At 50.2% G+C, this 15,948-nt stretch overlaps 5 non-coding genes and 3 pseudogenes across 5 annotated transcripts; all 8 read left to right on the top strand.

The window, feature by feature from the left end:
- The first annotated feature begins 192 nt into the window (after positions 1-192).
- LOC142265428 (U2 spliceosomal RNA) lies at positions 193-383 on the top strand. The gene has a single exon (XR_012731749.1). It is a non-coding gene; the product is annotated as a U2 spliceosomal RNA (small nuclear RNA).
- A 1,387-nt stretch (positions 384-1,770) lies between these two features.
- On the top strand, positions 1,771-1,912 carry LOC142265401 (U2 spliceosomal RNA; annotated as a pseudogene).
- A 701-nt stretch (positions 1,913-2,613) lies between these two features.
- On the top strand, positions 2,614-2,806 carry LOC142265395 (U2 spliceosomal RNA). Its single transcript, XR_012731724.1, has one exon. It is a non-coding gene; the product is annotated as a U2 spliceosomal RNA (small nuclear RNA).
- A 1,387-nt stretch (positions 2,807-4,193) lies between these two features.
- Positions 4,194-4,384, top strand: LOC142265426 (U2 spliceosomal RNA). Its single transcript, XR_012731748.1, has one exon. It is a non-coding gene; the product is annotated as a U2 spliceosomal RNA (small nuclear RNA).
- Positions 4,385-5,771: 1,387 nt separating this feature from the next.
- Positions 5,772-5,962, top strand: LOC142265425 (U2 spliceosomal RNA). Its single transcript, XR_012731747.1, has one exon. It is a non-coding gene; the product is annotated as a U2 spliceosomal RNA (small nuclear RNA).
- A 1,387-nt stretch (positions 5,963-7,349) lies between these two features.
- On the top strand, positions 7,350-7,540 carry LOC142265424 (U2 spliceosomal RNA). The gene has a single exon (XR_012731746.1). It is a non-coding gene; the product is annotated as a U2 spliceosomal RNA (small nuclear RNA).
- Positions 7,541-8,927: 1,387 nt separating this feature from the next.
- Positions 8,928-9,031, top strand: LOC142265399 (U2 spliceosomal RNA; annotated as a pseudogene).
- Positions 9,032-14,460: 5,429 nt separating this feature from the next.
- Positions 14,461-14,664, top strand: LOC142265393 (U2 spliceosomal RNA; annotated as a pseudogene).
- The last annotated feature ends 1,284 nt before the right edge of the window (positions 14,665-15,948 follow it).

Here is a 15,948-nt window from a genome sequence, read left to right as displayed (position 1 = left end):
CATTGCAGTGGGCGGCGGCTGCAAAACGCACCATTCTTCTTGTTTTTGCTCTGCAAAGCAGCCTTTTCAAGGGTTGGCTTGGGTGACAAAATGTCTTGTGTAGGCGTGGGTTTGTCTCCCTCTCGCTCTCTCTCCCTAAGATGTGTCCGGCATAGGCCAGGGTGCCACTCGAGGCCCAAACCAATTCTGGTTATCGCTTCTCGGCCTTTTGGCTAAGATCAAGTGTAGTATCTGTTCTTATCAGTTTAATATCTGATACGTCCCCTATCTGGGGACCATATATTAAATGGATTTTTAGAACAGGGAGATGGAAAAAGAGCTTGCTCTGTCCACTCCACGCATTGACCTGGTATTGCAGTACCTCCAGGAACGGTGCACCCCTTCTTAACCCAGTTTCCAAAAGCAGAACTCAATTCACCTGATTCATATTAGCCCGATTTAATGAATTGGAAGAAAGCATACGTCTTCATATGCACCTCAATTTGGCCCATTCACTTTTCACACTTCCTCCTTTTGTTTTTTATCTTTCACACTTTTGACTTTCTTTATTCATCCAAATAGCAAACTCATCACCACTCAACCTGACCAACTCGGCTATGTCCCCGTGCTGCAGTTCTCTGTCTTATCTAGATCATTTGCAATTGAATGGAATAGATCCCTTTTGGACAAAGTGGATTCACCTGCTGCTGCAGTGACCACAGGTGTGATAAGATCTAGAATTGGCATCTGGTGCGATCTCTCCGCTTCCACTCCAAAGAAAGTTACCTGTTTATTCCTATCATGCATTGGTTTTTGGGGTTTTCTTTGAGTAATGATGATCTCTTTAGTAGTCTGTTGGCGCCCTCTCCTGGAGGAATAGTTTGCTTGCTCTTGGACATTCTAAAAGAGAGGTCATGATAGACATTGAGCTTCTGAGCTCAATTGGGGACAGTCATGGGTGATGAATGTTTGCAACCTACTGCGAAGCCTCATACCGCAATATAAGGAACGTCAAATACTAAGAAAGGGCGGCCTATGAAAGAATTACTACTTTCAATAAGTACACTTAAACGGCTAATTGGGAATAGAAAAACTGTAAAAAGCCCTCTGAGAAAGCCCCCCTCTAACCTTTGATAGTAAGCTTTTCTGTAGTCTGCCTGTTGATGTATTTTCCGTTTGAACTGTGCACAACATGAAGAGACGGAACACTGGCGGCTTGTCACAATGCCCCCCGATGACATCACAATAGCGCTGCTGCCTAGAAAACAAGCTGCGCAGAAGAAGTTGTTCTTTGGGTGGGAGGGTGGGCTAGTGGAAGGAGGGGGCAATCTCTTTTTTTCCCGGGTGGTAGGGGGATGACAGGAGAAGGGAAGCGGGTGGTGAGAAAGGTACAGAGGGCAGGGTTTGGGGGCTGGGAAGGAAAGGGAAAAGATTAGGGTTTGGGGATGATGAAAGGGCTTTCTACGGGTAAGGATGGCAAAGGGTGGCAGTGACGGAAAGTCAGGCAACCTGTCCTGTCCGTCTTTTTGTATCGTGAATTGGAAAGACTGCAAGGGGGAGGGGAGTTGCTTGCGCCCTAAAGGAGGAGTTATTCAGATTCATTGCAGTGGGCGGCGGCTGCAAAACGCACCATTCTTCTTGTTTTTGCTCTGCAAAGCAGCCTTTTCAAGGGTTGGCTTGGGTGACAAAATGTCTTGTGTAGGCGTGGGTTTGTCTCCCTCTCGCTCTCTCTCCCTAAGATGTGTCCGGCATAGGCCAGGGTGCCACTCGAGGCCCAAACCAATTCTGGTTATCGCTTCTCGGCCTTTTGGCTAAGATCAAGTGTAGTATCGTTCGAAAAGGTGGTTTAAGGCTCCGGCCACCTTAGTACAATGATGCAATGCACACTGGAAGGTTGCGCTTGTTAGTACTTTGGGAGGATAGTATATCCATCTAGAGGAAACCATGGCCCTACCAGGATCGAGGCTATTAGACTGAGTAAGTGTGGGGGCTATGGTGCAATGTGCCCCAGGATTGACGACCCTGGAGTGAGTCTGAGCTTGCTGGCTTTGGACCCCGGCAAGCCTTGGGCTCTGTAGCACACCGTACCTTGCCCTTTCATACTTTCTGAGCATATTGCTCTATCCCGGCCTTCTGGCTAGGAAGGGAAATTTTTATAATCATGGTCGGAGGTCCGTTCAGCTTTGGGCTGAGAAACCAACACCCGGTTGGAGGTCCGGGTCAGCTTCGGCTGAGAAACCAACACCCGGTTGGAGGTCCGGGTCAGCTTCGGCTGAGAAACCAACACCCGGTTGGAGGTCCGGGTCAGCTTCGGCTGAGAAACCAACACCCGGTTGGAGGTCCGGTTAGCCTTGGGCTGAGAAACCAACACCGGTTGACGGTCCGGGCAGTTTCAGCTGCGAAACCAACAACTAGTAGCTCTCTACTCCACTTGGGTAAGATGCCTGGGTGGACGCTGGGAGCAACGACAAGGCTCAACCAGGCTTCGGCTTGGGGGAGCACCGAAGATCCCTGACCCTTGCTGTGGCCTTCTGGCTCGGAGGGACGGGGTTGATTTTTGGGGACCCTCTCCTCACGGAGGGGTCCACACGAATCCTAGCCTTTGCACTGTTTTTGGTGTGACTTCGGTCATGCATTTTTTGCGGTGCTTTGGAAAGCTTCATTAAATCAAAAATCTGTTCTTATCAGTTTAATATCTGATACGTCCCCTATCTGGGGACCATATATTAAATGGATTTTTAGAACAGGGAGATGGAAAAAGAGCTTGCTCTGTCCACTCCACGCATTGACCTGGTATTGCAGTACCTCCAGGAACGGTGCACCCCTTCTTAACCCAGTTTCCAAAAGCAGAACTCAATTCACCTGATTCATATTAGCCCGATTTAATGAATTGGAAGAAAGCATACGTCTTCATATGCACCTCAATTTGGCCCATTCACTTTTCACACTTCCTCCTTTTGTTTTTTATCTTTCACACTTTTGACTTTCTTTATTCATCCAAATAGCAAACTCATCACCACTCAACCTGACCAACTCGGCTATGTCCCCGTGCTGCAGTTCTCTGTCTTATCTAGATCATTTGCAATTGAATGGAATAGATCCCTTTTGGACAAAGTGGATTCACCTGCTGCTGCAGTGACCACAGGTGTGATAAGATCTAGAATTGGCATCTGGTGCGATCTCTCCGCTTCCACTCCAAAGAAAGTTACCTGTTTATTCCTATCATGCATTGGTTTTTGGGGTTTTCTTTGAGTAATGATGATCTCTTTAGTAGTCTGTTGGCGCCCTCTCCTGGAGGAATAGTTTGCTTGCTCTTGGACATTCTAAAAGAGAGGTCATGATAGACATTGAGCTTCTGAGCTCAATTGGGGACAGTCATGGGTGATGAATGTTTGCAACCTACTGCGAAGCCTCATACCGCAATATAAGGAACGTCAAATACTAAGAAAGGGCGGCCTATGAAAGAATTACTACTTTCAATAAGTACACTTAAACGGCTAATTGGGAATAGAAAAACTGTAAAAAGCCCTCTGAGAAAGCCCCCCTCTAACCTTTGATAGTAAGCTTTTCTGTAGTCTGCCTGTTGATGTATTTTCCGTTTGAACTGTGCACAACATGAAGAGACGGAACACTGGCGGCTTGTCACAATGCCCCCCGATGACATCACAATAGCGCTGCTGCCTAGAAAACAAGCTGCGCAGAAGAAGTTGTTCTTTGGGTGGGAGGGTGGGCTAGTGGAAGGAGGGGGCAATCTCTTTTTTTCCCGGGTGGTAGGGGGATGACAGGAGAAGGGAAGCGGGTGGTGAGAAAGGTACAGAGGGCAGGGTTTGGGGGCTGGGAAGGAAAGGGAAAAGATTAGGGTTTGGGGATGATGAAAGGGCTTTCTACGGGTAAGGATGGCAAAGGGTGGCAGTGACGGAAAGTCAGGCAACCTGTCCTGTCCGTCTTTTTGTATCGTGAATTGGAAAGACTGCAAGGGGGAGGGGAGTTGCTTGCGCCCTAAAGGAGGAGTTATTCAGATTCATTGCAGTGGGCGGCGGCTGCAAAACGCACCATTCTTCTTGTTTTTGCTCTGCAAAGCAGCCTTTTCAAGGGTTGGCTTGGGTGACAAAATGTCTTGTGTAGGCGTGGGTTTGTCTCCCTCTCGCTCTCTCTCCCTAAGATGTGTCCGGCATAGGCCAGGGTGCCACTCGAGGCCCAAACCAATTCTGGTTATCGCTTCTCGGCCTTTTGGCTAAGATCAAGTGTAGTATCTGTTCTTATCAGTTTAATATCTGATACGTCCCCTATCTGGGGACCATATATTAAATGGATTTTTAGAACAGGGAGATGGAAAAAGAGCTTGCTCTGTCCACTCCACGCATTGACCTGGTATTGCAGTACCTCCAGGAACGGTGCACCCCTTCTTAACCCAGTTTCCAAAAGCAGAACTCAATTCACCTGATTCATATTAGCCCGATTTAATGAATTGGAAGAAAGCATACGTCTTCATATGCACCTCAATTTGGCCCATTCACTTTTCACACTTCCTCCTTTTGTTTTTTATCTTTCACACTTTTGACTTTCTTTATTCATCCAAATAGCAAACTCATCACCACTCAACCTGACCAACTCGGCTATGTCCCCGTGCTGCAGTTCTCTGTCTTATCTAGATCATTTGCAATTGAATGGAATAGATCCCTTTTGGACAAAGTGGATTCACCTGCTGCTGCAGTGACCACAGGTGTGATAAGATCTAGAATTGGCATCTGGTGCGATCTCTCCGCTTCCACTCCAAAGAAAGTTACCTGTTTATTCCTATCATGCATTGGTTTTTGGGGTTTTCTTTGAGTAATGATGATCTCTTTAGTAGTCTGTTGGCGCCCTCTCCTGGAGGAATAGTTTGCTTGCTCTTGGACATTCTAAAAGAGAGGTCATGATAGACATTGAGCTTCTGAGCTCAATTGGGGACAGTCATGGGTGATGAATGTTTGCAACCTACTGCGAAGCCTCATACCGCAATATAAGGAACGTCAAATACTAAGAAAGGGCGGCCTATGAAAGAATTACTACTTTCAATAAGTACACTTAAACGGCTAATTGGGAATAGAAAAACTGTAAAAAGCCCTCTGAGAAAGCCCCCCTCTAACCTTTGATAGTAAGCTTTTCTGTAGTCTGCCTGTTGATGTATTTTCCGTTTGAACTGTGCACAACATGAAGAGACGGAACACTGGCGGCTTGTCACAATGCCCCCCGATGACATCACAATAGCGCTGCTGCCTAGAAAACAAGCTGCGCAGAAGAAGTTGTTCTTTGGGTGGGAGGGTGGGCTAGTGGAAGGAGGGGGCAATCTCTTTTTTTCCCGGGTGGTAGGGGGATGACAGGAGAAGGGAAGCGGGTGGTGAGAAAGGTACAGAGGGCAGGGTTTGGGGGCTGGGAAGGAAAGGGAAAAGATTAGGGTTTGGGGATGATGAAAGGGCTTTCTACGGGTAAGGATGGCAAAGGGTGGCAGTGACGGAAAGTCAGGCAACCTGTCCTGTCCGTCTTTTTGTATCGTGAATTGGAAAGACTGCAAGGGGGAGGGGAGTTGCTTGCGCCCTAAAGGAGGAGTTATTCAGATTCATTGCAGTGGGCGGCGGCTGCAAAACGCACCATTCTTCTTGTTTTTGCTCTGCAAAGCAGCCTTTTCAAGGGTTGGCTTGGGTGACAAAATGTCTTGTGTAGGCGTGGGTTTGTCTCCCTCTCGCTCTCTCTCCCTAAGATGTGTCCGGCATAGGCCAGGGTGCCACTCGAGGCCCAAACCAATTCTGGTTATCGCTTCTCGGCCTTTTGGCTAAGATCAAGTGTAGTATCTGTTCTTATCAGTTTAATATCTGATACGTCCCCTATCTGGGGACCATATATTAAATGGATTTTTAGAACAGGGAGATGGAAAAAGAGCTTGCTCTGTCCACTCCACGCATTGACCTGGTATTGCAGTACCTCCAGGAACGGTGCACCCCTTCTTAACCCAGTTTCCAAAAGCAGAACTCAATTCACCTGATTCATATTAGCCCGATTTAATGAATTGGAAGAAAGCATACGTCTTCATATGCACCTCAATTTGGCCCATTCACTTTTCACACTTCCTCCTTTTGTTTTTTATCTTTCACACTTTTGACTTTCTTTATTCATCCAAATAGCAAACTCATCACCACTCAACCTGACCAACTCGGCTATGTCCCCGTGCTGCAGTTCTCTGTCTTATCTAGATCATTTGCAATTGAATGGAATAGATCCCTTTTGGACAAAGTGGATTCACCTGCTGCTGCAGTGACCACAGGTGTGATAAGATCTAGAATTGGCATCTGGTGCGATCTCTCCGCTTCCACTCCAAAGAAAGTTACCTGTTTATTCCTATCATGCATTGGTTTTTGGGGTTTTCTTTGAGTAATGATGATCTCTTTAGTAGTCTGTTGGCGCCCTCTCCTGGAGGAATAGTTTGCTTGCTCTTGGACATTCTAAAAGAGAGGTCATGATAGACATTGAGCTTCTGAGCTCAATTGGGGACAGTCATGGGTGATGAATGTTTGCAACCTACTGCGAAGCCTCATACCGCAATATAAGGAACGTCAAATACTAAGAAAGGGCGGCCTATGAAAGAATTACTACTTTCAATAAGTACACTTAAACGGCTAATTGGGAATAGAAAAACTGTAAAAAGCCCTCTGAGAAAGCCCCCCTCTAACCTTTGATAGTAAGCTTTTCTGTAGTCTGCCTGTTGATGTATTTTCCGTTTGAACTGTGCACAACATGAAGAGACGGAACACTGGCGGCTTGTCACAATGCCCCCCGATGACATCACAATAGCGCTGCTGCCTAGAAAACAAGCTGCGCAGAAGAAGTTGTTCTTTGGGTGGGAGGGTGGGCTAGTGGAAGGAGGGGGCAATCTCTTTTTTTCCCGGGTGGTAGGGGGATGACAGGAGAAGGGAAGCGGGTGGTGAGAAAGGTACAGAGGGCAGGGTTTGGGGGCTGGGAAGGAAAGGGAAAAGATTAGGGTTTGGGGATGATGAAAGGGCTTTCTACGGGTAAGGATGGCAAAGGGTGGCAGTGACGGAAAGTCAGGCAACCTGTCCTGTCCGTCTTTTTGTATCGTGAATTGGAAAGACTGCAAGGGGGAGGGGAGTTGCTTGCGCCCTAAAGGAGGAGTTATTCAGATTCATTGCAGTGGGCGGCGGCTGCAAAACGCACCATTCTTCTTGTTTTTGCTCTGCAAAGCAGCCTTTTCAAGGGTTGGCTTGGGTGACAAAATGTCTTGTGTAGGCGTGGGTTTGTCTCCCTCTCGCTCTCTCTCCCTAAGATGTGTCCGGCATAGGCCAGGGTGCCACTCGAGGCCCAAACCAATTCTGGTTATCGCTTCTCGGCCTTTTGGCTAAGATCAAGTGTAGTATCTGTTCTTATCAGTTTAATATCTGATACGTCCCCTATCTGGGGACCATATATTAAATGGATTTTTAGAACAGGGAGATGGAAAAAGAGCTTGCTCTGTCCACTCCACGCATTGACCTGGTATTGCAGTACCTCCAGGAACGGTGCACCCCTTCTTAACCCAGTTTCCAAAAGCAGAACTCAATTCACCTGATTCATATTAGCCCGATTTAATGAATTGGAAGAAAGCATACGTCTTCATATGCACCTCAATTTGGCCCATTCACTTTTCACACTTCCTCCTTTTGTTTTTTATCTTTCACACTTTTGACTTTCTTTATTCATCCAAATAGCAAACTCATCACCACTCAACCTGACCAACTCGGCTATGTCCCCGTGCTGCAGTTCTCTGTCTTATCTAGATCATTTGCAATTGAATGGAATAGATCCCTTTTGGACAAAGTGGATTCACCTGCTGCTGCAGTGACCACAGGTGTGATAAGATCTAGAATTGGCATCTGGTGCGATCTCTCCGCTTCCACTCCAAAGAAAGTTACCTGTTTATTCCTATCATGCATTGGTTTTTGGGGTTTTCTTTGAGTAATGATGATCTCTTTAGTAGTCTGTTGGCGCCCTCTCCTGGAGGAATAGTTTGCTTGCTCTTGGACATTCTAAAAGAGAGGTCATGATAGACATTGAGCTTCTGAGCTCAATTGGGGACAGTCATGGGTGATGAATGTTTGCAACCTACTGCGAAGCCTCATACCGCAATATAAGGAACGTCAAATACTAAGAAAGGGCGGCCTATGAAAGAATTACTACTTTCAATAAGTACACTTAAACGGCTAATTGGGAATAGAAAAACTGTAAAAAGCCCTCTGAGAAAGCCCCCCTCTAACCTTTGATAGTAAGCTTTTCTGTAGTCTGCCTGTTGATGTATTTTCCGTTTGAACTGTGCACAACATGAAGAGACGGAACACTGGCGGCTTGTCACAATGCCCCCCGATGACATCACAATAGCGCTGCTGCCTAGAAAACAAGCTGCGCAGAAGAAGTTGTTCTTTGGGTGGGAGGGTGGGCTAGTGGAAGGAGGGGGCAATCTCTTTTTTTCCCGGGTGGTAGGGGGATGACAGGAGAAGGGAAGCGGGTGGTGAGAAAGGTACAGAGGGCAGGGTTTGGGGGCTGGGAAGGAAAGGGAAAAGATTAGGGTTTGGGGATGATGAAAGGGCTTTCTACGGGTAAGGATGGCAAAGGGTGGCAGTGACGGAAAGTCAGGCAACCTGTCCTGTCCGTCTTTTTGTATCGTGAATTGGAAAGACTGCAAGGGGGAGGGGAGTTGCTTGCGCCCTAAAGGAGGAGTTATTCAGATTCATTGCAGTGGGCGGCGGCTGCAAAACGCACCATTCTTCTTGTTTTTGCTCTGCAAAGCAGCCTTTTCAAGGGTTGGCTTGGGTGACAAAATGTCTTGTGTAGGCGTGGGTTTGTCTCCCTCTCGCTCTCTCTCCCTAAGATGTGTCCGGCATAGGCCAGGGTGCCACTCGAGGCCCAAACCAATTCTGGTTATCGCTTCTCGGCCTTTTGGCTAAGATCAAGTGTAGTATCTGTTCTTATCAGAACAAACTGAGCTAGCTACACTTGACGAGATACGATCAGGGAGACAAGCTCCGAAGCCCAGCCGAGACCGAAAGAGGGAGATCGGACGGAAGAAGAGCTTGGCAGAAAGAAGCAAGAAGACGAAGGCTCGGAGAAGACTTGGGGAGACCAGAGGAACTTCGAGGAGGAACACAGCGGGAGAAGACACCCGGAGAAGAATCCAAGATCCAGCTCCGGGAACTCAAGCAGGAACCAGCCATGGCAAGCAAGCCAGAGAAGGCAGCCAAGAAGGCTCAGGACCCAGGGACCTCCAGGAAGGCTCATCCAGAGGCTTCTTCGGCCCAAGAGGCCCCTACCTCCGACGCCAGCCAGCCGGAGGGAGCCCGGACGCCGCCTGAAAAGGCTCCAACCCTGGAGCCTTGGATGCGGCAGACGGTCGCCCTGAAGCTGAAGGCGGTGGATGGTAGGTTGCCGGACATGTCCAGCGACGTGTTCTGCAAGAAGATGATTCTGGATCAGGGCTTCTCCAGGGCGGAAACCCTGAGTGTCCAGACCTTCATGACTGGCATTTTTCTGGTAACCTTTGCCACGGTGAATGCCTGCAGGAGATACTGGGAGGCGATGAACGCAGCGATGCCGGACTCCCCTTTTCATTCTTTTTTAGGATCCTGTCCTATACAGAGGGATGAGAAGAGGATCACGGTCTCCATGCGGAACCCGCACACCCCAGGAAGAGACATCTCCACGTTCCTGGGACGTCTCTGCACAGTGGTGAGGGAGCCATCCCACATCCTTAACGGCAACGGATTCTGGACGGGTAAGTGGTCAGTAACCGTTCGACTCTACAGGGAACCAGCATCCGAGGATGGTCTCCAGCACCTGCCCCCGACATTCTCTCTGGGAAACTCCTTTGGTCTCATCTACTACCCGGACATGCCACACAACTGCAGGAAATGTGGCGGGAAAGGGCATTCGATGAAGACCTGCAAGGAGGACGCCTGCAGGGTTTGCCGGGTGACAGGACACAGCTCCAAGGACTGCCCAAAGAAGAAGACTTGCAACCTATGTGGACAGGCGGACCACCTTTACAAGGACTGCCCACAGCGGGAGAAATCCTGGGCAAGGGTTGCCGCGGCGACCCAGTATCGGGTAGTCACAGCTTCGTCGACCAAGGCAGCTACGACCAAGGCCACAGAGGCCAAGGACAAGGCGGCCAAGAACCCAGCGACCGTGGCTCCAGCCGATGCCCCAGCAGCCACGGAGTCCAGGGAAAAGAAGGGTAAGAAAACTGTTGCCCCCTCCCTGGTCCCCCCCCCTGTCACCCCTGTCCAAACCCCTCCCCCCCCGGCCAACCCTACTGAGGATTCCACCACCTCCACCTCATTTCCCTACTCCTCAGTTGGTCTCCTCACCCCCCCCCCAAAGCCCACTCTCCCTCCCCAGACCATGAGAGCAGAGGGCCTCAGCACTCTTGCACTTTTCACCGAGGAGGATTTTCCAGCTCTTGTCTCCTCAGGTACAGGCCAAAGGAAAAGGAAGGTGGAAGATAGTCCTGTCGCAGAACCTTCCAAGCTGTTCATTGTGGACCCCAATCCACCCCAGGAAGAGGAGGATGGCCTCCTCCCAGAACCGGACGTGTTGGAGCAGATGGTGGAGTCCCTTGTGGCCGAAGAAGAAATGGAGGAGTCGGAAGCCACTGAGGCACCATCCCTGCTTGATCAGCTAGCAGAAGAGGGTCTGCTGGAGATACCCTTACCAGCAGGTGCCAAAGAGGAAGAACCGCCCGACCGGAGTGGTAACTAAGGCACACCGCCTGCTCTAACTTTCTCTTTCCTCCAATGACTGCTAACATTAACATCTTTTCCATTAATGTTAGGAGCATCAGAGACAAGTTCCGACGACAGACAATTTTTGCGTTCCTTAACACTCAGTCTAGTGATGTATTTTTCCTGCAGGAATGCTCCCTTCCCTCCTCTAGGTCCTTCAACCATCTGGCCAGGGAGTGGACCCATGGCCCATCCTACTGGTCTGGCGGGGGCGACTGTAGGTCCGCGGGGGTCGCCGTGCTGATCAGGGGAAGCGCCTTCACATTGGACTCTGTTCAGGAAATCGTCTGCGGCAGGTTACTGCTCGTGGATGGCACCTGGGCGGGAGAACCTGTCAGGTTCATCAATGTGTATGCTTCTCCTGTGAAGAGCGATCGACTGGAGCTCCTCCAAGCCCTGCGCCCTCAGCTCGCTACCGCCAGGACGGTAGTGATGGCCGGGGATTTCAACTGCCCGATTGAGGAGGATGGACGCAGTTCTGGAACGGCTGCCAAGTTGGACGTCACATCCAAACTGCTCATTGAGATGGTGACCGAAGCCTCTCTTGTGGACGTGGTTGGCTCCATCGGACACGGATCCGTGAACTATTCATGGTGCCGATCCGATGGCTCGCTGCGTTCCAGGATTGACTTTGTGTTTACCTCTCGGGCGGTTGGGCGGAGTGGGCACTCGATGGTCCCCTGCTTCTTCTCTGACCACAGAGCCATTCACTTTCAAGGTGTGCTGGGCCATGGCTTCCCCATTGGCCCGGGCTCCTGGAAGCTGAACTGCTCTCTGCTGGAAAAGGGTGAGATTCTGGAGGAGCTTAGAGCTGCCTACTCCACGTGGCGGGCCTACAAGGCGGGCTTCCAGTCTGTTTCTGACTGGTGGGAATACGTTAAACTCGAGTTCCGTTTCTTCTTTCAGGCAAAGAGTCAACAACAGGCGTGTCTGAAGAGGAGGGACTTCAGGAGACTCCAGCGTGAGCTGCGTTCCCTGCAGGACCTTCTTCGATGCGGCTGGGACGTGAGAGAGGAGCTGGAGGAGACTAAGAGGAGCCTGAAAAGGCACTTCGAGGAGGAGTCCGAGCGAATTGTCTTCCGTTCCAAAGTGGAGAACCTGGAGAAGGGTGAGAAATGTAACTCGTTCTTTTTCAGGAAACTCCACGCCGGTCACACGCCCATGAATGAACTACGAGACGAGAGTGGAAACATGCGACGCGGGAAAGAGAACGTGATGAAGGTCGTCAGCGACTTCTACAGCGAACTCTACGCCCGCAAGACTACTGACCCCGAGGCCGCCGATAAGTTCCTGTCAGGTATCACTAACCATCTTGACCCTGCAGACGCGGCGGCCATGGATGTTCCTCTGACGGTGGACGAGCTGCTCTCGGCCGCCAAATCCTTTAGTTCTGGCAGGACACCGGGCAGTGACGGCCTCCCAGCAGAGCTCTATGTAGTGCTGGGAGACCTAATCTGTCCGGACCTGTTAGGGCTGTATGAGGAGATGGTGGTGGAGGGCAGAATGCCTCCATCTCTGAGGGAAGGAATGGTCACGATCCTGTACAAGCGTAAAGGAGAGAGGTGCGACCTGAAGAATTGGCGTCCCATCACCCTTCTGAACGTCGACTACAAGATCCTGGCCAAGACGATGGCAACGAGATTGAAGACTGTTATCGGACGGATCATCCACCCGGATCAGACCTGCGGCATCCCCGGACGTCGCATCGCAGACAGCCTGGCTCTCATGCGGGACACGGTCGAGTACATCAAAGCCCGCCGGGTGCACGCAGCCCTGATCTCGTTGGATCAGGAAAAGGCCTTCGACCGTGTTTCCCATGAGTTCCTGGGCAAAGCTCTGCACAGGTTAGGTTTGGGTAACATGTTTTGCTTGTATGTCCAACTAATGTATTTTGATATTCACAGCTCGGTGTTGGTGAACGGCTGGAAGACTGACCCCTTCCCGGTCCTCTCAGGGGTCAGACAAGGCTGTCCTCTGTCACCTCTTCTTTTTGTTTGTGTTATAGAACTCTTTGCAGAGGCTATCCGGCGGAATGGAGAGATCAGAGGGATCACCGCACCAGGACCAGAACGCTTCGAGGTCAAGTGCTCGCTCTACATGGACGACGTGACCGTCTTCTGCGCGGACCGGCGCTCAGTCGACACCCTCGTCCAGACCTGTGAGACCTTCGGACGGGCTTCGGGAGCCAAAGTCAACTGCGGGAAGTCGGAAGCCATGCTCTTCGGGGACTGGCAGCCGGCCTCTTCCACCCCCTTCCCTTTCAGCATCCAGCCGGATTTCATCAAGGTTCTTGGAGTCTGGTTCGGGAAGGAAGGAGCAGCCCTCAAGTCCTGGGAGGAACGCTTGACCAAGATCACCCAACGGATCGGTCTGTGGAGCCTCAGACGCCTCACCTGTGAGGGCAAAGCACTGGTCCTGCGTAACGAGGTACTGCCCGTGCTGCAGTACACGGCCCAGGCCTGGCCCCCCCTTGCCACCGTGTGCAGGGCCATTACCAGGACGGTGTTTCGTTTTGTCTGGGGATCCAAGATGGACAGAGTAAAGCGGAGCATCATGTACAAGGATCCTCGCAAGGGTGGGAAGGGCGTACCCGATATCCCCACCCTCCTGCGATCCTCCTTCGTATGTGACTGCGTTCGCCGAACTCTGCGAGTCAAGAGAGGTTCCGCGGGTGGGTCCATGTCTCGCTTCTTCCTGCTCCCCCTTTGGAGACGGTTAGGCTGGGACAAGTGGGACAGCTCCTTCCCCTACAACTGGACGGCGCCATGGTTCTACGGAGACGTGGTTCGGTTTGTGAGGGAACACCAACTGGAGGGACTCAAGCCTGATTTGTGGAAGCCAAAGACTATCCACAAACTCATCAGAGCCAAGGACGAAATGGAGAACATTCCAGGACTTCATCACGACACACTGGAGACTGTTTGGACAAACGTGTCATCGGCTGGATTGACCAACGGGCACAAGGACTTGTCATGGATGGCGATACAGGGCGGACTGCCCGTCCGGTCATTCATGCACGCCCGGAACCTGTGCAAAACCCGGTACTGCCCAAGGTGCCCCTTCGTGGAGGAAACATCGCTGCACGCCTTTTGGGACTGCCGTTTCGCACAGCGCCTGTTGGTTGCCCTGGAGGATGACCTGAGGAACTCCGTCCCCAGAGGGAGCCTATCGTACCATTCCGTACTTTATGGACTCTTCCCTGGGACTCACACCGTTGGAGCCATCCAGGAGGCTTGGCGCCTTATGAACTGCTTTAAGGACGCTATTTGGGTCGCCAGGAACCGGCTCATCTTGAAGAGGGAGAGGATGTCTATCCAGGATTGCCGCAGGCTGATCCACAGCCTGCTCAGAGACTATTCCATCATGGACAGTCCGGACGACAGCGCCGAGGAGGAGGTTTAGACCTCTTCCATGCCCCCTCCCTCCTTTTCCCGTTATGTGCGTCTTTCAATAAAGCTTCGGGCCTGTGATTTCCCCACCCTATCCCCCTTTTCCCCTACCCCCATCCCCCAATCGCCGGTTCGTCGTTATTTATTGTCTAACTTTTTCTTTCAGCTTGAGTGTTATGGATAAGCATAGGAGTGTGATGTATAGTTTAGTGCGTCGTACTCTATGGCTATGTAAGAAGGATTGTATAGTTCTGTGTGTACGGGGCTGCGGCACTGTACACGGTTTGTTACCTTTTTGTGAGTAGTGCATGATAATAAAGATGCTGTTAAATCAAAAATCTGTTCTTATCAGTTTAATATCTGATACGTCCCCTATCTGGGGACCATATATTAAATGGATTTTTAGAACAGGGAGATGGAAAAAGAGCTTGCTCTGTCCACTCCACGCATTGACCTGGTATTGCAGTACCTCCAGGAACGGTGCACCCCTTCTTAACCCAGTTTCCAAAAGCAGAACTCAATTCACCTGATTCATATTAGCCCGATTTAATGAATTGGAAGAAAGCATACGTCTTCATATGCACCTCAATTTGGCCCATTCACTTTTCACACTTCCTCCTTTTGTTTTTTATCTTTCACACTTTTGACTTTCTTTATTCATCCAAATAGCAAACTCATCACCACTCAACCTGACCAACTCGGCTATGTCCCCGTGCTGCAGTTCTCTGTCTTATCTAGATCATTTGCAATTGAATGGAATAGATCCCTTTTGGACAAAGTGGATTCACCTGCTGCTGCAGTGACCACAGGTGTGATAAGATCTAGAATTGGCATCTGGTGCGATCTCTCCGCTTCCACTCCAAAGAAAGTTACCTGTTTATTCCTATCATGCATTGGTTTTTGGGGTTTTCTTTGAGTAATGATGATCTCTTTAGTAGTCTGTTGGCGCCCTCTCCTGGAGGAATAGTTTGCTTGCTCTTGGACATTCTAAAAGAGAGGTCATGATAGACATTGAGCTTCTGAGCTCAATTGGGGACAGTCATGGGTGATGAATGTTTGCAACCTACTGCGAAGCCTCATACCGCAATATAAGGAACGTCAAATACTAAGAAAGGGCGGCCTATGAAAGAATTACTACTTTCAATAAGTACACTTAAACGGCTAATTGGGAATAGAAAAACTGTAAAAAGCCCTCTGAGAAAGCCCCCCTCTAACCTTTGATAGTAAGCTTTTCTGTAGTCTGCCTGTTGATGTATTTTCCGTTTGAACTGTGCACAACATGAAGAGACGGAACACTGGCGGCTTGTCACAATGCCCCCCGATGACATCACAATAGCGCTGCTGCCTAGAAAACAAGCTGCGCAGAAGAAGTTGTTCTTTGGGTGGGAGGGTGGGCTAGTGGAAGGAGGGGGCAATCTCTTTTTTTCCCGGGTGGTAGGGGGATGACAGGAGAAGGGAAGCGGGTGGTGAGAAAGGTACAGAGGGCAGGGTTTGGGGGCTGGGAAGGAAAGGGAAAAGATTAGGGTTTGGGGATGATGAAAGGGCTTTCTACGGGTAAGGATGGCAAAGGGTGGCAGTGACGGAAAGTCAGGCAACCTGTCCTGTCCGTCTTTTTGTATCGTGAATTGGAAAGACTGCAAGGGGGAGGGGAGTTGCTTGCGCCCTAAAGGAGGAGTTATTCAGATTCATTGCAGTGGGCGGCGGCTGCAAAACGCACCATTCTTCTTGTTTTTGCTCTGCAAAGCAGCCTTTTCAAGGGTTGGCTTGGGTGACAA

The sequence above is a fragment of the Anomaloglossus baeobatrachus genome, unplaced genomic scaffold (genome assembly GCF_048569485.1).
Source record: "Anomaloglossus baeobatrachus isolate aAnoBae1 unplaced genomic scaffold, aAnoBae1.hap1 Scaffold_2740, whole genome shotgun sequence".
Lineage (NCBI taxonomy): Eukaryota > Metazoa > Chordata > Amphibia > Anura > Aromobatidae > Anomaloglossus > Anomaloglossus baeobatrachus.
This window is presented reverse-complemented; position numbering and strand designations above follow the sequence as displayed.